The following is a 22,587-nucleotide window of genomic DNA, read 5'->3' on the forward strand; positions in this document are numbered from 1 at the left end:
TCGCAACTTGTGTACCCTTCTGTCCTGCTCCGTTGTCTGTTATTTCGTGGAGATGCACTTTTAGTGTTTGTAAGCTTTATAAGGCATTTTGATAGGCTTATCTGCAGGTAGGAATCCTCTTCGCTGTTTTGCTAAGCTAGAAACGGAAAACTTGATAGTGGAGAATAGGAGCAGACTCATATGTCCCAGCAGGCTTTGTATATGAGAAAATAACAACAGTGTGAGAGAAATTAGGAGAAATGATGAAATTGCCTAGTTGAAACAATATGTTTTTAGCAGAATGGGCATGTAGGTGAAGGTTGACATGATCACAGACTATAGTGCGAAGTAAACGAAGTGACCATGAGCGAGCTTAGTTTCCTTATTGAACGGGTTATATAACAGTCGGTATGAAGTATTAGTTGTTGAAGTGGAGGGTTAAGTTACGTGTGAAATCTATTTCACTGATGTGCTTTTCTCATGTTCAGTAGTAGTAGTTATAATTATGAGTGAGTCATGATTTTAAATGTAATGTTTTAATGGGGAGTTGCAGAACGTACATACGTAGTAATTGTTTGTATGTGGCTAGATAGAGAACAGGGCAAGGTAACATGAATGTAGAAATGTGGCGTTTGCTGATAACGGTGAACGGCGGGTAGATATGGTGCAAAAGCAATAATTGAGAAGTAGTAGACAATTATTAGTGAGGGTAAAAGCAGGTTAACTCTCTGGGGTCTAAGGGTAAAATGAGGCACACTGGTGATTGTGCGATGCTCTGACATTTGTGTAAATTTCATCAACTTTATATACAGTGATTCCAAAGTGTTTCATATCTTTGTTTTCAGCACAAACTCAGCTACAACAATATGGCAGCAGTAAGTAGGTCATAATAATGTGTGGATTGTAAACTGCTCTAAAAACACACAAACTGTAAACAGTAGTTTTGCACATGCACAGGAATGTTGTAATAAAACACACTAAACAATTGTGAATAAGACTTTTGGTCACTGAAATGTGTTCTTCAAGGTCTGGGGTATCAAAAGATGACAAAATATTTTAGCAAATCCAATGAGAAATATAAAATAAATTGCTAAAAGTTAGTGTTGTGACTACTATTTTTCAACACCAGGTGAGAATGGGAGGGCAAATGGCCTTTCTGTAATGAATATGCATTGGGTAGGAATACCTGCCAGCTAAGTAGGCTATTCACACCTGGCCGCATGCCCCCCCACCACTAAGACAAAGACTCAGTGAGCCATTTAGAAGACAGAAACAAAGACAACTTTTGATTTTAGAACATTTATTGAAGTGAACTGCATGGAAGATGAGATGAGACTGGTGAACTCTTGCAACGTCTGCCTGGCCTCTTAGCTAGTGGTGAACTAGGCTGTGTTTCCTGATCAACATCTCTGCAAATATAATAAAAACAAAATTGTTAGGAAATGTGAAATCAAATCAAACTTTATTTATATAGCACATTTCCTTCAACAGGTGAAAATTAAATGTGCTTTACAAAAAAGGGACAAGCCACTAACTAATGAAAACAAAATTTATGAAATGTGACATCATATACAAACAAAGAACCAAACAAGCACAACCAGACTCAGAGAGGTAGCCTATAATTTTGAGAAGCAATGGTTAGAATCATTCGTAGTGTGGGAATTTACAAGCGCACATATTAGTGAATATTCCTACAAACACACAGAGAATGTAATACAGCACACATTTACAAATAATGCAAGCTATCAACGAAAAAACATTAGCTTAACTAAATAAACACTGATATTCCAACTAAACTACACGCAACTCATCAATAACAATGCCTCAATCTGAACTAGGCTAGGTCTGTTTAGCGAAGTGGTTATTTTATTGCTATTTCCCAAACTTACTTAGAGTATGTAGCACAGTGGGTAAGGAACTGGGCTTGTAACCGAAAGGTTGCAGGTTCGATTCCCGGGTAAGGACACTGCCGTTGTACCCTTGAGCAAGGTACTTAACCGAAATTGCTTCAGTATATATCCAGCTGTATAAATGGATACAATGTAAAATGCTATGTAAAAGTTGTGTAAGTCGCTCTGGATAAGAGCGTCTGCTAAATGCCTGTAATGTAATGTAATGTATGCTATTATCGATTGTGCAAGGACATCAGTTTTAGAATCCTAGCCACGCCACTACACGCCAGGCATGAGCTATTTATTACGAATATGATCGAAAAACATACAGTCTACCTGATACTTCTAATACAACCAGACGCAGAGAGCCTAGCCTATAATTTTGAGATGCAATAGTTCGAATCGTTCATAGTGTGGGAATTTACAAACGCGCACATTGCTGGATATTCCTACAAACACACAGATACATTGCAATACAGTACACATATTTACCAATATGATCATAAGAAATATACTTACGCATGAAGTTGATCCTAAGCTGGATCAGTTCGCTGTTCGAAATGACACCGCTCTTCATCAGTGTCGGCTTCCGGACGGACCATTTTCCAAAATTAAACGAAATGTTCACCTCAAAAGAAGTGAATTAGGCGACACTCTGTGACATTCTATCTCGCTTTCGCAGACTTGGCATTTCTCACATGGATCGCGCATCGCCCCTCCTTTAGTCTCCTTCTATGGAGAGTAATTATAATGTTGTTAACATGTGAATGCGATTTGGGCGGACTACCTGCTGAGCGAAATTCACATAGTAATGAGTAAAGTTTAGCGAAGCATACATGATCTAATTAATCAAATTTGGAACATTTAAAACAATTTATATTATTTGCCAATGGGCGCATTGGAAAGTCGCGATTCTGAGGTTTCTGTCAATGTTTCTGTTGCGTCTGTATGATAACAGCACGTGAAGTTAATCATCCAAATAGAAACAAAAGTTAATTTCATCTTGTCGAGCTCCGCCGGCGGAGCTGTCGACCCCAGAGGATTAAAGAAACGTGTTCTTAGCTGGGCTTGAACCTAGGACCCCATGTTCCCAAGACTGGAACCTTGCCCACTAGGCCACAGGCAGACTAGCTGTTTAAACTGGAAATGTTTCAGAGTAAAACGGTATGGGTATTTTGCGTGCGTATGTTTTTGATTGGGTCGTGTAGGTGAAGATTTGGCTGGTGTCGGTAAAATGTCCAATGGGGAGACGTGTTGTTAGTGGGATAGGCGGCAGGAAAAATAAGAATGAGGAGAAGAAGAAGAAGAAGAAGAAGAAAATGCAAAATCCCCTTAGTTTGGGGCTTTATTGTGTGGACATGTGAAGTTGTTTATGAAATCTGTCTGTTGAAATGGGGTCAGAATGTACAGAATGTAATGTTTTAAGGGCTGAGTGTCTGTGGCTGTTGTGGTTATTTCTGTGGGGGACCCAGAAAAGTGCCAAACTCTCGGTGCTCTATAGGTATGGGGCATGCCCCCGCCAAGGCGTAACTTGGCAGGATGGCATACCTGCCATCCCAGTAATAATACTATAATATATGAACTCTTCTTTGCAGACTGAACTACTGTAAACTCACACAGAAGTGCTGTAATATTGTGGCCTCAGCTCTCCAGTCATCAAACTCACCCCTGAGAGATCTGGACCTCAGCTACAATAACCTGGGAGATTCAGGAGTGGAGCTACTCTGTGCTGGATTGAGGAGTCCAAAATGTAAACTACAGAGACTAGGGTGAGTAGTGCTGTGTACTGTGTGATCTGTAAGCAGGCATGCTGTGTGGAATGCCTGATTCAGAGATTAATGTTCTGGCTCTAGCTCCTATCATCTAAAGGATAATATCATTTACAGGAGTTTTTCTTAGATAAGTATTCTAATAACTTTCAAATGCCCCTACTTATTAAAATTTTTGTGCAGTTTATATTACTCTACAGAAAATAGGTGCAATATGTGGAAATTTCAAAAGACACCACGTTTTTAAAAATCTAGTGTCTACCAGCAGTAACAGTCAGTGGCCATAATCAGTTGTGGTGTTCTCATACAGCCACTAGATGACGATGCAGTGTAATTCCAGTTGATGCCGTAGTTCAGTGGTACACACTAATTTTCTGAGGAGAGCCACTTATGAGTAAGACCATTACTCAAAGAGCCACAGAGATTGCAGATGTAACTCAGATGTTTTTTTTATCACTCTCAAGACATATACCATCTTTGTGTATGTTTTAATAAAATACAGTACCATGTTTTCCATCCTTACATCTCTTTTTATTATCAATTCATAATTACATTAATCACATTATTAATAGATTTAATACTTGTGTGTGAGTGTGTAAGGCTGGGAGTGGAACTCATCTTATGTATGTATGTACATATGTAATAGAGGGTATGCACATGATGTCACAGTAAGTGGAAGTCACTGCGGTTACACCCACTGAGTAGCAGAAAGACTACTGAGTGGCAGCGTTAGCGTTCAGCTTGAATGCCGCGAAAACACAAAAAACGCATCTAAAATGGGAAAGAGCGACTGACTGTACAAATAGATTCAACAAGCAATCGGAGCTATCTTTTTACAGACTGCCGAAAGCTAAAGAAAAGAGAAGCAAATGGATCGCTGCAATTCGCAGAAACAACTGGAATCCAGGCACTGAAACGTGGATTTTCTGTTGTCATTTTGTGTCAAGTATGTTGGATTTTTGGGTAAAATCATACCTTAAGTTATGTACTGTATTGACTGCTCATCAATGAAATATTTAGAATCTTTCATTTATATTCTGTGTAACTGTAAAGTTTTTGTCAGCATTTATTAAAAAAACATCCATGATGATGAGCCTTGTGTTCTACAAACAAATGGGGGATGGTTAGATAATTTATATGCTTGGCTAGCTAACACTAAGGTATGATTTTACCCAAAAATCCAACAGATCCGACACAAAATAACAACCGTTAAAGTGACTTGAAAGAATTGAGGAAATATTGGGTAGCATTGCTTTGGAATACATCTTATTTAATTTCGGTGAGGCAAGATAGCCTATGTTTGTAGTACCGTAACTTGGCATCATTTTGATATCAATACTTTTAATGGCAGGCCTGGATTTTGGCAGTCTGAATGAATGAGTTATAGACGGTGTATGTCTTGTATGTGTGAGTAACTTGGCATTTTTGTACGTTGAAAACGTGTTTTTTATGAGATATCATTTCTTTTTGCAAAGCGTTTTATTACGAGAGTGAGAAATGCGAAGTGACCCTGTAAGAAACGGTTGTGGATTATGGCTATCCTTGTGTGAATTTGTACAGTCTGATGAGCGTGTACCGTTTAGCAGTTTCGGTTTGCTATATATGTAAAACAGTGGCTGTGACAAAGGGTGCGGTGGCTTAAGTGTAAACGCATCAGAAACGCAGGTGAAATATGGCCAGTGTATGTACTCACGGATTTGACAGGCATCCAACGAGCCTTGATTGACAAAAGAATCAGCAAGCCCGTAGAATTAGAGCTCCCTCGGTCGCAAATTGTGTACCCTTCTGTCCTGCTCCGTTGTCTGTTATTTCGTGGAGATGCACTTTTAGTGTTTGTAAGCTTTATAAGGCATTTTGATAGGCTTATCTGCAGGTAGGAATCCTCTTCGCTGTTTTGCTAAGCTAGAAACGGAAAACTTGATAGTGGAGAATAGGAGCAGACTCATATGTCCCAGCAGGCTTTGCATATGAGAAAATAACAACAGTGTGAGAGAAATTAGGAGAAATGATGAAATTGCGTAGTTGAAACAATGTTTTTAGCAGAATGGGCATGTAGGTGAAGGTTGACATGATCACAGACTATAGTGCGAAGTAAACGAAGTGACCATGAGCGAGCTTAGTTTCCTTATTGAACGGTTTATATAACAGTCTGTATAAAGTATTAGTTGTTGAAGTGGAGGGTTAAGTTACGTGTGAAATCTATTGCACTGATGTGCTTTTCTCATGTTCAGTAGTAGTAGTTATAATTATGAGTAAGTCATGATTTTAAATGTAATGTTTTAATGGGGAGTTGCAGAACGTACATACGTAGTAATTGTTTGTATGTGGCTAGATAGAGAACAGGGCAAGGTAACATGAATGTAGAAACGTGGCGTTTGCTGATAACGGTGAACGGCGGGTAGATATGGTGCAAAAGCAATAATTGAGAAGTAGTAGACAATTATTAGTGAGGGTAAAAGCAGGTTAAAGAAACGTGTTCCTAGCTGGGCTTGAACCTAGGACCCCATGTTCCCAAGACTGGAACCTTGCCCACTAGGCCACAGGCAGACTAGCTGTTTAAACTGGAAATGTTTCAGAGTAAAACAGTATGGGTATTTTGCGTGCGTATGTTTTTGATTGGGTCGTGTAGGTGAAGATTTGGCTGGTGTCGGTAAAATGTCCAATGGGGAGACGTGTTGTTAGTGGGATAGGCGGCAAGAAAAATAAGAATGAGAAGAAGAAGAAGAAGAAAAAGAAAGAGAAGAAGAATAAGAAGAATAAGGAGAAAACACAAAATCCCCTTAGTTTGGGGCTTTATTGTGTGGACATGTGAAGTTGTTTATGAAATCCGTCTGTTGAAATGGGGTCAGAATGTACAGAATGTAATGTTTTAAGGGCTGAGTGTCTGTGGCTATTGCGGTTATTTCTGTGGGGTACGCTGAAAAGTGCCAAACTCTCGGTGCTGTATAGGTATGGGGCATGCCCCCGCCAAGGCGTAACCTGGCGGGATGGCATACCTGCCATCCCAATATCACTTTCTCTTTCAAGCAGCCGTTAGAACAAGTCACGGTAAAGAAATAAGCATCTAGGGCTAAAACAACACATTTTGGGAAATTTAGTTAAATAAAATGGCCATATCAAACACATTCTTTCAATCTAAATTGTTTAGAATAAAATTGAAACAAAAACAAATTTTTATTAAAAATAGGGAAAGAAAGTGCTTGGTTCTTTGGCTATTAAATATTCTGTGGGAAAATGCTCTGTCTATAGCCTACTTTTTAAACTGGAAAACAATATTCAATTAAAATGAAATAATGTGCTAATATATGAACTGTTTTCATTTGTTCTCGCTACGATTTTTCAGTACACTGGGTCGAACCTATGCTGCAAAACATCAAAACAGTATATAAACACAATAATGATTCAAATCAAGTACAAGTTTGAAATGTAAACGCCTATTCTGACTTTAATCATAAACTACATACAACAAATGAAAACGTAAACACTTATACAACCTCTGTTGTACTGTAATGGCACAAACAGTCGTAAAAATAGTGCAAACAGAAAATCAAAAAGTAACAATCCCAAACATGTCTTCAGTTAGGTTACAAAACTACAAAACAAAACAGTACAAAAACAACCCGATAAATTAACAACAAATTAACAAATAAAATACAAGTTAAATGAAAATGTAAACACTGATATACTTTGAAATTGTAAATAAAATAACTTATGTGGAAATGAGGTTGTGGCTGGAACATGCCACTAATTAGGTAGTGCAAGTTATCACACACATACTACTACAGCATGTGATTCAGGAAGAGGTAGCTATCAAAAAGAGAACAGGACATCACAGCTTAAGATTTTTGGTTAAGAAGACTAGCATATTAACTGTGGCTGGTTTCAGAGCAGACATTTGGCATGTTACTATATTTCCCCCAGCATTGAATAGCCTCTCTGAGGCTGTACTTGTAGCAAGGATACACAAGTACTTTTTTGCCAAACCACTGATCTGAGGAAAATTCACCTTGTGTAGCTTCCACCATGCGAGGGGATCGCTCTCATCATCTGCCAGTGGATAAAGCAATTAGCTGTTTAATTCAGCCTCAATTTTCTCTGTGTCAGAAAGGCTGGTCAGCTTAGCAGCTGGTTTCTTGAAAAAGCTTCCAAGACTCTTCCTCTGCCTCTTAAGCCGCGTTTCCACCAAAAGTACCCGGAAGTACTTTTAGTCCCAGGAACTACTTTTCAAGGAACTGAAAGGTTCCTTCAGCCCATTGTTGTCTGCGTTTCCACCGCGGTCTAATGTCCCGGGAAGATTAGGCAAATTAGCCCACTGACGTATGAAAAAGCAACGTTGTCGTCGGTCCATCTGTCCTATGATTTTTTCTGTAACACCATACTACCACCGAAGTAGCCTACATTATTTTCTAATAACCGGGACAGCCCGGAGGGGTTTATTCCGCTTATATACAACGGGCTACCAACAATGACTGTATATGGTTACTTTTGTATTTATTGATTTTTATCGATTTAATCACCTGAAATTGAAATATTCTTCCGCGGCCGTTTGGGCATATTTTACCGCTGTCAAGCAAAACTGTCGTTGGTAGTTGGACTTGGACCGTTGTTATGCAACAAATAGGATATAACAGGCCAATAGTCAGATTGTAACTGTTTTATATATCCTCTCAAACACATTCATTATGTTTTTATGCGAACATTCACTTTCATGTCTTGACATCCGAGGCGACAGAATGCATTCACATTCCACAAATAACTGGCAACAACAGCAGAAAACATGCACACGTCGTATACAATTTGCTGTTGAATTGATTACTTTCTCATCGTCAATTCCATATAGGCTAATCGCAAAATGAAAACTCGGACTTGCGTGAAAATTTAAATTAGCAGTGGTACAGCCACCGTTTGCTTTCCTTCAAAGTTACCGCTAGCCGAGCAGCGAAGTGTGCCCTCCAGATGCGAACCATGCACCATAAATTAGTCCATAGTCTTCCTGGTCTTTTTGTGGAATTGAAGAATGGCAGAGTAAAATTATAGCAGTCTGAAAAAGCAAAAGGTACGATTACTAGAATTAACCTGTTATTTTACCCTGACAAAAAGTGCGGAAGGTGATTTCCAGTTTGCTTTTAATGTATCACCAATGTAAATTACCCAGAACTACCGCATACCTCACATAACTGTATCAAACGTTTTGAGTCAATTACAACGGGCTAACAAAGAAAATCCGGAAGAAAATATTCAGCAACCGAATTAAACCGTTTGAATGTTTTGGTACGTAATATGCTGTCCCAGCACGAATGCTTAACATTTTATAAAACGAATACTAAAGCAAGAAAAGAACAGAAGAGCACACGTTATAATTCCAAGACGTTGGCAGGGTCTAACCAAAAGTAGGCTACTGCACCGCATAACATACAAGTTTGATTTCAAGTTATGAAAATAAATCGGTTTGCGGCTGCAGATATTTAAAAATGGCGGTTGAAATAAAACACTGCGAGTAGCCTTGTCGACCAATCAGAAATTTTCAGCGCTTGCGCCCCACCCCAAAAGTTCCGGTACTTTTGGGAAGTACTACCCCCCGAGCAGGGACTTTTTGGGGGGTAAAATAAAGTCCCCGGAACTTCATTTAGACCCTAGTTCCTGCGGTCGAAACGCACATTTCCTCAAAAGGTTCCTAGTTCCGGGGTAAAGTTCCTGCGGTGGAAATGCGGCTTTAGATGCACTTTCGGCTTGTCCTGTAGATCGAGGTGATTTTTCAGGGGCAGCAGTGTCACTTGGCATGACAGAAAGGGATTCCACCTCTCTGACGACTCTGGCTTTGATGACCAGGATCTCTTCTTGACTCATGAGTGCGGAAGCGTGGATCAAGCATTGTTGCCATGTTGAACAGTTTCTCAATCTCTGGCTCCTTGTACTTGGTGTTCAGATAGTCCAGTATTGAACTTTTAATTGTCTTGGTGAGATCTGTGTCTTCATCTTTCCCCTGTAGCAGCTCACTGTTGAATAGCTGAAGAACAGGCTTCAAGCATGACACAGTGACATAATTTTCAGCAGAGAGAGCATCTGTGAAATCAAGGAGAGGCCCTAGTGCCTTACTCACAGAATCAAAGACATCAATGTCCTTGCCATGTAGGCACCAGATGCCTGGTTGACCTATCAGCAGCTAAGACTTGTGTCTTGTTCAAGCAGTCGCTGAATCATCTTTTGCCTTGATCCCCATCGTGTTGGAGATTCCGTTGCCAGTTTATGCTGAGGGCGGCCAATTTCTTCTTGATCATCTTTGAGTGCCTGCTGCCTTTTCCAGTTGTGCGAGAATGCACTGATGACCTTTTTACAAACTCCCACAGCTTTGTCAATCCTGGCATCCCTCATGCTTCTCTCTGCAAAAAAAACCAATGAATTCAGTTAAATATTAATTTCATCATAATCTTATATACACACAATATATACATATATAATTACCTCTTATGTCTGTGCCACGTGTCTGTATGTTTTAATATTTTTTTTGTAATGTATTACTTTTCAAAAAGTATATTTATATGACTGTGGGCAACAAAGGAAGTTGTCTCTGAAGAACATTAAAGATTAAGCTCATGCATGCTCAACATGCATGCATGAATACACTGACATTAAAAGAGAAAGACATGGAGAGAGTAAGCTTACCAATAGCAATGCGTAGACAATGGCCAAAGCATGACAGTCTTGTCCACTTGTTCAGGGCGATTGCTTTCACCACGTTAGCTCCACTGAATCACATTCTGAATCATCTGTAGTGGCTGTATGGCACAAGTTGGCAGGCTTGCAAGGAAGGAGTTGCAGGAGTCAAGATGGGAGGTCACCATACTCTAGACAAGTAGCTGGGTGGAGTCCATGGTCAGGTATGGTCGAATCCTCCTCATGTTGTACAGGAGGAATCTGCAGGACCGTGATTTTGCCTTGATGTGATCCTTGAGGTCCACCTGGTCATCCAGGAGCACCCCCAGCCTTGTTGCAGAGTGAAAGGCAGTCACTGTAATGCAATAGACAGTGATTGAGAGCTCCTGTAGTAGGGATGTCTTGTAGGGGATGAGCAGAAGCTCAGTCTTGTTGTCTCTCATTGACCAGTATAGTCGAGGGGGGGACAGAGAAGAAGATTTATGTATCATCAGCATACGTGATAAGAGAATCCGTGTGAATTAATAACTGAACCAAGAGATTTGGTGTGAATGGAAAACAGCAGAGGCTCCAGTACAGATCCCTGTGGGACTCCTGTAGCAAGGGGATGAGGAGCAGAGGCAGACCTCATCCAGGTGACATGGTATGACCTGGGGCAGTCCCAGAACTGCCCATCTCAGCCAAGGTGGAGAGGAGTAGTTTTGGTTGACCATGTTGATTGCTGCAGACAGTTCTAGGAGGATCAGGACAGAGGAGAGGCGTGAGGAGGGCAGTCCCTGTTGAGTGCCCAGATTGAAAGCCAGACTGGTGAGGACCAAGCAGGTTAACGGGAAGTTATTACATGAAAGAGGACAAAGTTATTACATGAACTGTTTTTATTATATTAACTATTATTATGTTATGTTATATTATATTATATTATATTATATGTGGCTCTGATTTGTTTGCTTTCTACCTTAAAGTTACAATCTCAAAGATTTCTGTTTCGTTCTCTTTACCAATGGCGAAAAGCAGTAATTGCAGGTGTGGACCTCACTTTGGACCTCACTTCCCAGAGATCCAGCCGGATCCAACCAGTGTCGCTTGTGTGACGTCAGTCAGTTGGTACCTGGGCCACGCCAACTAGAACACTTACTATTTACTGAATAAAAAATGGTTGTTATAAAAGTAACGTTATGTACACACTCATTCATTGTCTAACATTAGGCTAACTTAAGCTGCCTTTACACTGCCGAGCTGGGTTAAAATGCTGTAGCAGACCTGGGGTAGAATTAGTGATGATCAATTTCCGCAGACGTTCTTTATCCACCTTTTGCCCGGTATGAACATCTTTACACTGCAGAGAAGAATTTGCGGGATTCGCTGTGGCTCGTACAATTATGTATCTCGTGGACACTAAACAGTCTTTCTCATGAATGATTGTTGTGTGATATTTTTGAAACAACTGCCTTGCAAAATGTTACCGCTGGTGTTTCTGGTTTTGCTAGCAAACTGTTCGAGAATAAAGCTGAGCTGGGTGTTAAATTAGCAATCAGAACAAGAATAATAAAACAAAAACAAAGATTTCATCAAAAAAGGGCAAGGCTGAAGGACCATATGAGGAAGCGTAATAAAATAATAACGCTAATCCATACTGCTGTATTATTTTATTTAGTTTTATCCGGTTTGACATCTTTACACTGAAATCAGACCTGGCTCTGCTCCACCTATACCCCTGGTTAATGCTCTGTGTAAAGACGGCTTTATTCCGATCATTATAATATATACTGATGAACTTGATGGCAATGTAAATAACGGTAACGTTAAGGCCAATTCAGATCAATGATTCGCAACGAGACAAAACGGTTTTTGAATGTTGCAGAGAAAATTGCAGCGGTGTGAACTGGTTAGTTGCAGAGCGTCTGAAGCCGTTGCCTGGGGTCTCAAAAGACCCACCTTGTCAAATCGCCAAGTGCAGTTAAGCCGCGTTTCCACCAAAATTACCCGGAACTTTCAGTCCCAGAAACTACTTTACCAGGAACTAAAAGGTTCCTTCAGCCAATGGTTGTCTGCGTTTCCACCGGGGTCTAAAGTACCGCGAAGATTAGGCAAATTAGCCCACTGACGTATGAAAAAGTTGTCGTCGGTCCATCTGTCATATGATTTCTTCTGTAACCCCATACTACCACCGAAGTAGCCTAGATTATTTTCTAATAACCGGGACAGCCCGGAGGGGTTTATTCCACTTATATACAACGGGTTACCAACAATGACTATATATGGTTACTTTTGTATTTATTGATTTTCATATATCCTCTCAAACACATTCATTATGTTTTTATGCGAACATTCGCTTTCATGTCTTGACATCCGAAGCGACAGAATGCATTCACATTTATATGTATAACTGGCAACAACAGCAGAAAACATGCACACGTTGTAAACAATTTGCTGTTTGATTATTTTCTCGTCGTCAATTCCATATAGGCTAATCGCAAAATGACAAGAATAGAACGAAAACTCGGACTTGCGTGAAAATGTAAATTAGTAGTGGTACAGCCACCGTTTGCTTTCCTTCGAAGTTACTGCTAGCCGAGCAGCGAAGTGTGCCCTCCAGCTGCGAACCATGCACCATATATTAGTCCATAGTCTTCCTGGTCTTTTAGTGGAATTGAAAAATGGCAGTAAAATTACGGCAGTCTGAAAAAGCTAAAGGGAAGATTACTAGAATTAACCTGCTATTTTACTCGGACAAAAAGTGCGGAAGGTGATTTCCAGTTTGCTTGTACTGTATCACCAATGTTAATTACGCAGAACTACCGCATACCTCACATCTGTATCAAACGTTTTGAGTCAATTACAACGGGCTAACAAAGAAAATCCGGAAGAAAATATTCAGCAACCGAATTAATCCGTTTGAATGTTTTAGTACGTAATATGCTGTCCCAGCACGAATACTTAGCATTTTATAAAACTAATACTAAAGCAAGAAAAGAGCAGAAGAGCACACGTTATAATTCCAAGACGTTGGCAGGCTATAACCAAAAGTAGGCTACTGCACCGCATAACATACAAGTTTGATTTGAAGTTATTATAAAAATAAATTTGTTTGCCGCTGCATATTTTCAAACATGGCGGGTAATGGCGGAAAATAAATACAACACAAATGCTGCGAGTACTCGACCAGTCAGAAATGTTCAGCGCTGCAAGCTCAACCCAAAAGGTTCCTGTACTTTCGGAAAGTACTACCCCCCGAGCAGGAACCTTTTGGGGGGTAAAATAAAGCCCCAGGAACTAAATTTAGACCCTAGTTCCTGCGGTGGAAACGCACTGAGTTCCTCAAAAGGTTCCTAGTTCCGGGGTATAGTTCCTGCAGTGGAAACGCGGCTTTAGAGAGCTTTTTTCCCAAGCTCTTACTTTCGTAATTGATTATAACTATAGCTGAAAATGCATGTTCCATCAAAGTAATTATCCTCTAAATCAAAAATGCATTTCTTATTATTATGTGACTGATTGATTTGCCTATGAATCTGAACAGGAGCACCTGAAGAATGCCCACCAAACAGGAAAATGTTGCAGGGAGTACAACACGCACCTGAAGCCCCACCTTTCATTCTAGAGGATTTTAATCACTGTGAGCTTGACCTTTCTATGCTTGGATTCCAACAGTATGTGGAGTGTGAAATATGTGAATAGAGACTAAATGCTGTGGCCAGGGGCGTGCTGTGGCAGTTTCAACAGTTTCAAATGAAATGGGCCCCGAGGAGCAGAGGGGCCCCAAACACCTACGAGACTTTTTGAAAAATGTTTAGTAAGATCTACATTTTTGAGGTTTCCCTACAAACAGCCATGTACTTGCCATTTGTGGCTACATCGCAGCATTTATACATTTACAATGTTTACATATAACAGTGGTGAAGTCACTTAGATTTTTAAGTGAGAGTTATTTTTGTTCCATTTATATGTGTTCAGTGAGAAGGTTTTGCCATTGTGTGATACTTAATGAATTCCTAGATTTTCAATTTAGGAGGATAGTTTTCTTGGTGATCGTTAAGATGATCAATATGGGTTTTATGTATTGAGATGGTGCGTTGATTGTAGACAGATTTGTGTTATGCTAATGCTAACTTGTGGTTTGCATCTTGCAGTGTAGCTTCTGTCATTCTGTTTGTGCAGTTTTCTGCAGACATGAGGTACTGACACATCTATACCTGTATTATGGAGAGTGTTTCTGATTTGTAGAACAGGTGTTTGGGGGTTTTTCTTCATTATGGTGAACTGAGGTCATCAACTGAGGAGGTCTTTTTTGGCCCACCAAGCCATTTGAAATTATTGAACTCACCAGTGCTCTCTTTCTTCTTAATGATGTTCCAAACAGTTGATTTTGGTGAGCCTAAGGGTGGCCTATATCTCCAGCAGTTTTTTTTTCTTATTTCTCAGCCTTATAACAGCTTCCTTGACTTTCATAGCCACAACTCTAGTCCTCATGTTGACAAACGTCAAACAAACGATACAGAATAATGATTTTAAGTCACTAATATCCTCTCATGTACCCTTTGGTTCTTATGTATGGGAGGTGGACATCACTCAATGAGTGAGGAGACATGTGATGTCATATTGAAGGTCCTGAAGGGGGAATTTAATGTCCTTGTTGCAGAACAAACAAGAGCTTTAGTTGGGCTGTGGAGAACTGTCCATTCTCTTGGTTAGGATGAGCAGACATTATTGTGTGCAGGAAAACAAATGTCACCTTGGTGGTGCAAACCGTAAGAGGAACAGGGCTGGTGTGTGTGTGTGTGTGTGTGTGTGTGTGTGTGTGTGTACCTCTGAAAGCCTTTCTGATGCTTTAATTCTTTTTCTATATTTACAGTATGCTTTACTGGACAGTAAATGGAATTACTCCAGAAGTGCAAACCCTATTAGGGTTCATGTTGTAGTGTGTCTGTATCTTCATGAGTCTTTCAATTCTTTTTAAGTAAGTACACTTGGTATAATGGAAGACTGGATTTTTGATGTGTTATTAACAGTTGAAGTATTTCATTATTCATCAAAACATTTGTAGCCGTAATATGTTATTATATTAATGTTACGTTAGCCGTTCAAGTTACATTAGCCATTACATTTACATTACATTTATTTGGCAGACACTTTTATCCAAAGCAACATACAATTAGTGCATACCGAAGTTCATTGAAACAACTACAAAACATAGGTCCAATAAGGCACAATACTCATGATGAAACAGTTATTCATAGCCATGAACACAGTAAGTTCAGTCCACGCAGTAATTCAAAGTCAAGTCAAGTCAAAGTTTTTTTTGTATAGCACATTTACAACAACCACAGTTGACTGAAGTGCTGAACAGATTTAAAATACCAAAATGAATATAAAAGTAAATAAAAAATAGAATAAAAGGAAGCAATAAACATGGTAATAAAAGAATTATGATACAATAGAAGATAAAATCAAGGTGACAAATATAAAAGTAAATAAAAATATAAATAAAAGGAAGCAATAAACATAGTAATAAAAGAATTACGGCACAATAGAAGATAAAATCAAGGTGACAAGCTCAACTCGAATTGAATGCCAACGAGAAGAAGTGGGTCTTCAGCAGCGACTTAAAAGATTCTAGGGTCTGGGCAGTTCTTATATGAAAAGGTGCGCTGTTCCAGAGATTAGGGGCAGCTACCGCAAAAGCTCGGTCGCTTCTATTTTTGTGCTTGGATCTCGGAACATCCAAGAGCATCTGGTTGGCCGACCTCAGTGCTCTAACTGGAGTATAATGCTGCAAAAGTAAGCATAGGCTAGGTCAGAAAATAATGTTATTTCAAACTAGGAGGCATGGAGGTGCATGTGTAACATGAAAGTGTTACAGGAATAAGGTAGAAGAGTACAAGTGATAAGTGATCCTAGCTGGGTGTACCCTGCAGAGTAGTGATAGTTAGTCCAGGTACAGTTTGAAGAGATGCGTCTTCAGACTACAGCGGAAGACGGGCAATGACTGAGTGGTTTTTAGAGGAACGGGGAGTTTGTTCCACTACTGAGGAGCTAGGGTGGAGAAGCTTTGTGCTAGGGTTGAGCGAGAAGCATTTACCCCGATGGCAGAGAGTGCAAGTCGCCCTGCTGTAAAAGAGTGGAGTGGTCGAGCTGGCTTGTAGGATTGAACCATGTCCTGTAGGTAGGCGGGGGCTATCCTTTTGTGTAGGTGCGGTAAGGACTTGAACCTGATCCTGGTGATGATTGGTAGCCAGTGGAGTGACCTCAGTAGATGATTTATGTAGAGAAGCTGTGTGAATGAACGTTTCTCCAGTGTTCGTTGCTCCCCCCATTATTATATTAGGTGACTTAGGTGCATTAACTGTCTTAACTACTGCTTGTATTTTTTCCATAGATTGCGTTGTTGCCGTTCTCGTTGTGTTAGTGTTAATCAGTTTAACCTTCAGGGTCCAAGTTGAACTATGCGGTTGTTCCCTGCACTTGGACCGGTACTTCTCTCTAGGGGTTTCGTCATACTTGTTCCTGGTTATGGTTATACACTTTGTTGTACGTCGCTCTGGATAAGAGCGCCTGCCAAATGCCTGTAATGTAATGTAATGTATAGTGTTCGCGGCCAAATTTGTCTGGTCTGTTTTAACTGCTCTTATATTAACACAAAAACCATAAATCATCACCAAATTTTGTATAACAGTGGGGGGCAGGGGGGATGGATGAAAGGGTGGGGGGCAGATGGGTGGGGGGTGAGGGGGTTGTGGTTGTGGATGTGTGGGTGAGTGGGTGTGTGTATGGGGATGTTTTCCATCTGCTGGATGAACATAATATGCAGTAGTCACCCATGCATTTCCTATGGCGGTCATTTTAGACCCGGAACACCACAGGTGTGACACAGTTGACTAAACCACTCAAAATTCAATGAAAGTGGTGATCAGCAATTTTATATGTTCAAATGCCTAGTGTGGAGGAAAACATAAGGTCTTGAGGCAATCAGATGAAAAACACAATATTTATGATTTAAGAAATTTGTAAATCAGTCAAATTTGACCCGAACACTGGACGAAGGTTAATAACTGAACCAAGAGATTTGTACAGTACAGATCCCTGTGGGACTCCTGTAGCAAGGGGATAAGGAGCAGAGGCAGACCTCATCCAGGTGACCTGGTATGACCTGGGGCACTCCCAGAAATGCCCATCTCAGCCAAGGTGGAGAGGAGTAGTTTTGGTTGACCATGTCGATTGCTGCAGACAGTTCTAGGAGGATCAGGACAGAGGAGAGGCGTGAATAGGGCAGTCCCTGTTGAGTGCCCAGATCGAAAGCCAGACTGGTGAGGACCAAGCAGGTTAACCGGCAGTTATTACATGAAAGAGGACAAAGTTATTACATGAACTGTTTTTATATTATATTATATGTGGTTCTGGTTTTTTTGCTTTTTAGCTGCAACCGCAGCTCTATAGCTCTGTCTGTCGGTCGGTTGGTTGGTCGGTTGGTCCACAAAAAGTGTCCCACCACGCAGCGGCCACAGTTTTCGCTCCAGGAGGCTGAAATTTGGCATGGTTGGTCATGACCGAAGATAGAGCTGAGTAACTTTTCAGGCTGATTGACCAAGAGGGGGCGTGGCGATGTAACTTGTACCATCTGACGTTCCACAAAGCTGTCCCCAATCTCTAGCAGCCACACATTTTGAGGCTGAAATTGGGCATGGAGGTCACGTGTTTGGGGGAGGGTGTGTGCGTGCCCATTCAAGCTGGGGGGGCACGTGCCGGACCAGATTTTTGATATCTGGATTTTTTATATTTTCATTTTATTTTATTACTATAATTTTGTATAATATGTAACTACGATAATTTTATATTATGAGTCAAACGTATTGTAATTATATCATAGATCATACCTCAAAAATCAGGTACGCGCGCACACAGCACTCTGTTGCACATCAATGCTGGAGGAGAGGTAGGCTTCAGCTTAACGGTGTGTTGCTGAAGTGGCTAGTAGAGCATCAATCCCTTTTTCACACGTGTGAAAATGAAATGCAATTAGTTATACACACTTAATTGCATTTGTGAAATATAGGCATAGTTTGCTTTTCAAGATAGTTGGCCAGAACCAGCTAAAGTTAGTAACCATCCCTCAATCCGGTTGTTTAGCCTTCTGGCTCGCTAGCTAGTCGTGATTTGTGATAGCATAGCATGCTATTTAATATTGGTAAAGGAGAGCTGTGTGAATCTTATGGCAGTGAGCTGATAGTTTTTACCACCACTATCACTGGTTATATTTAGCAAAACACTGAATTCCATTTGATATCTCCAGGTCATGTTGCAGAGGAAAATCTCTGAAATGTCATTCTTTAAAAAAACGACAGAAAGCCCCTAGCCCTGTCCTCAGTCAGGTTGATGCAAGAGGTAGTTTATCTTAGGTGAGATTTATAGTGATAGGCTATTTTTCCTTCATGGAAATGTATGCAGTTTTAATTGTGTGTAGGTGTGGTTACAGATTATATGTACTTAGGCTAGTGGTGATGATGGATCTTTCAAGAAGGCTGAGCAGTTTGGAAAATAGGTTACTGCTGCTCAGTCTGAGCTTTAATTGGCAATGGAGCAGACACTGCTATGTGATGTCAGCACAGTCTCATCTGCTCATGTACTCATGCTGCTTCCTATGCATTGTGTTTGAAAATACAGATATTACCATGTCGGCAGGTTCCTTTCATCTGTGGCTTTATTATCTATGTTCTCCAAATTAATTTGCATTGTGGATATAGTCTTTTCATGTGAATTTATGCCTCTTATTGGGTGAAGCAGACAAGATTTAGCTCTTTTTCAAGAAAAGTGGCAGCAGTGTAGAAGCTAGTGTAGAAGTGAGTGAATAAGTGAGTGTCATTTTCAATAACCATAACAGCACAAATAATTGACATGAAAATCTCCAAATAAATATACAGTACTTACCCTTATATAAAGTGGGAGATTACTGAGCTACAGAAACTGATTTAGTGACATTTTAATATAATCCCCCCAAGGTCTTTGAATATATATGTCAAATTGCAGAAAATTGCATCATTATTTTCTTTTTTTTCTGGGGAAGGACCCCCATGCCCCCCGCTCTAATTGTGCCCCTCCAGAATTTTGGCTTGCATGACGCCCCTGCATGCACGCATGGATGCATGTGCATGTGCGGTCGCAGCTATTGCGGATTCGCACTTGTTACCTTAAATAAGATATGGCCCTGCATTCAAATCTGAAATTGATCCGTATTCGCCAGGAAAAAATCTAAAATTCCCTTTTTTACATGACGCTGCAGCCATCTTGGAACAAGCTAGTTTGTGACATCATTGGCATTAGTCTCGGCTGCTCAGTTCCTATTGGTAGATGGCTGACATTCAGTGAGCTCAGCGATGAATCAGGAGGAAAGAAACAAAACAAAAAATGCATAGAGAGTCCTTTTGTATTGCCTCAGGGTGCTTAAATGAGTATTAATACACAATACCTATCATTTTCATGAACTGCCTCTGACGAGACTGCAACCACTGAGCTGCTGGCTGCTCTGAAATGGTCCACCTGTGTGGGATGGGGCGACGGGTCTGCAGTGATGATTTGTTCTTCAGACCACAAACCGACTAAAGCCAGATGCTGTGGTTGGGTGGGAGGGCAAAATTAGCAATGAACTTATCTACAGTATGTCAGATATCAAGTGTTTAGATTATGGCCTCAGAGAGAGAAACAGTGAACTGGATGCAATATTGGCTTGAAGACTGCTACCTACCCTCCCCTCCATGAACATTAAAGGAAACGTCCTTTACACCACTCTGATACCCTAATCTAGGCAGGCGATCTATGGGTCCCACCTCCTGCAGAGTTTGTCTCAGAAGAGACAAACCAGAAGGCAAAGCTATTTACAAGGCCAGAGGCCCAGTGTGGCTACAGAATGAACAAAGATCCGGTTCTGTTTGATCTTAAGTTTAAATGCAATCTGTGACATTTTATTGAAATCGTTGACTGAAAACTTTGTTTGTTAGAAGTACAAATAAACTTCCATGCTTTTTATTGGTATTCAATAACTTAACTGAATTACCTCCTAATATATTCATGTTTGGTCTTGTTAGAAAGGAACTAAATTCCTGAATATTTTGGTAATAATATGGTTCTTAGCCATGCTTTCAACAACATAAAGGTCACTTTAATTAATAAGTACACTGTCAGCTTTTAGATAGGGCAGTCCTCGTCATAAATGAGCACGCCCCCCTTCTACACCTGAACTCGGCATTGCCCAAACAGGGCAAACATGCTCAAGCCATGTTGCATAAAGTATTTATGATGGCCTCAGGAAAAAGTTGTGTTGTGTTGCAGTTGGTCTTTATTTTGGTGGTGGTTTCTTGGTTGTGCATTTTAGCTCATTTCCTTTGTTCCCGTGGCACTGGAAGAAGGGAATACTTTGATAAGATCTGGCCCTTCAGTCTTTCTTTTCTGGTAATATAAATTTAGCATCTTGTTTGATGACTTCTGTTTTGTTTTGTAACTTAGAAGTAGACCTGATACAGAGTTTGTTTTGGTTTGTCAGTTGATTCCATCAGGTTACTGTTGACTGACCTATCAATGATTAAATTCATAATTGTCATTTTCAATAATACTTGTTAAATTAAATAACGTAAAATATATTTTATATGTAGGTTAAGTGAGCGGATTTAGCACGCAATACCACTTGTGTTCAGTATTCAGTGCTGAACATTTTAACCAGGGCATTGACCGAAGCACTGGATTCAGAAAATAAACATATTTTTACTTAATTGTTGCTTGCCCAACAGTGCCTCCTGGAGTTTTAAATACACTGCTGTCTGAGCTTTAATCTCAATATAAACTGCCGCTGGGTCCGTACAGCCTGCTCACTGCTTATTCCTGTATTTTAATGTATATACACAATGTGCAAATGTTCCTCTCATACAGTACTGCACTGCTGCCCTGCTCTCCCTGGGAGTATTGGGGCTCCCCACTCCCTGCCCACTGATCCCTTAGCAGTGTGCAGCACCAGGGGGTCCTGAGACGGCCTCAGCTGATCCCGTAGCCCATAGTGATGGATGACAAAGGGATTTTACATTTGTGCAACCTCATATTCAAACCCCAGTGAAACAGGAAATGGTGAAAGGCAGCAAACAGTTCCGGGGGACTGAGATCAATTTAAAAAAAATCTAATTTCATTAGATGCCACTTTGTTTGGTTTTATTTTAAATATTCTTTCGGGCTGCCAATGATTTTGACCCCTACGTTTTTGAGAGAAATACTAGTTTTTTATAAGAATTATGTTTTATTAAAGTGAAAGTAAGCAGTTTGTACAAATGTTTGAGCAGAAAATTAAAATCATTATGTTTAAATGTTTCTTTTATACAATCCTTTATGCTCATTTTAATGGAGTGCCAATAATTCTTCATTACTTGAATGTATGAACTCTTCTTTGCAGACTGAACAGCTGTGAACTCACAGAGAAGTCCTGTGATATTGTGGCCTCAGCTCTCCAGTCATCAAACTCATCCCTGACAGATCTGGAACTCAGCTACAATAACCTGGGAGATTCAGGAGTGAAGCTGCTCTGTGCTGGACGGATGAGTCCAAACTGTCAACTACAGAGACTGGACCTCAGCTACAATAAACTGGGAGATTCAGGAGTGAAGCTGCTCTGTGCTGGACTGATGAGTCCAAACTGTAAACTACAAAGACTGGGGTGAGTAGTGCTGTGTACTGTGTGACATTAACTAAATAGAATTACTGATTATGTAAATGTAAGGGTTTGAATTTTGTCACAGGGAAGACTAATTTCCTGACTCCATTCATTTTCAAAACCTCTAACCTGAATGTCTGTGTAGTTTTGCTCATAAGATTATTGACTGGGGTGTGCTCATATGAAATGATGGGCAGCTTGACCCTGTATCCTGGAGAGCGAGACTAGCTGCTGCTGCCAGGCATTCATCTAAGTGTTCTCTGATATTAAGACCTTCAATCCTGGGCGGTGAATATCCTGCTCATCCAGGAATCTAAAACCAACAACTATCCCTGGGATTAACCTAATTAAGATTTACCCCATTTGGGTAGCGAGACTATATAAATATCACAAGGCATGACTTCTGTATTATTCTATTAAATAACATTTGACTGACCCCAGCAGCTATCCATGAAGAGCTGCATACCCTGCTAGTAAATCTAACAATATGCCCAGTGAGTACCCCAGTAAGGGTGTTACCCCAAAACTTTAAGTTACTGTCGCTACCCCGGTTCTCTAAAGACTAGAAAGATCCACGTATTGGGAATGACATCCTGTCATCCAATTGCACCAA

The 22,587-nt window shown here is 40.3% G+C and overlaps 1 protein-coding gene across 1 annotated transcript in view; it reads left to right on the forward strand.

Moving 5' to 3' along the window:
* Positions 1–22,587, forward strand: part of LOC118214346 (NACHT, LRR and PYD domains-containing protein 3-like) — a 211,193-nt gene that overhangs the window by 180,559 nt on the left and 8,047 nt on the right. The gene's annotated exons all lie outside the window — the stretch shown is intronic.

This window comes from Anguilla anguilla, chromosome 15, assembly GCF_013347855.1.
Source record: "Anguilla anguilla isolate fAngAng1 chromosome 15, fAngAng1.pri, whole genome shotgun sequence".
NCBI lineage: Eukaryota > Metazoa > Chordata > Actinopteri > Anguilliformes > Anguillidae > Anguilla > Anguilla anguilla.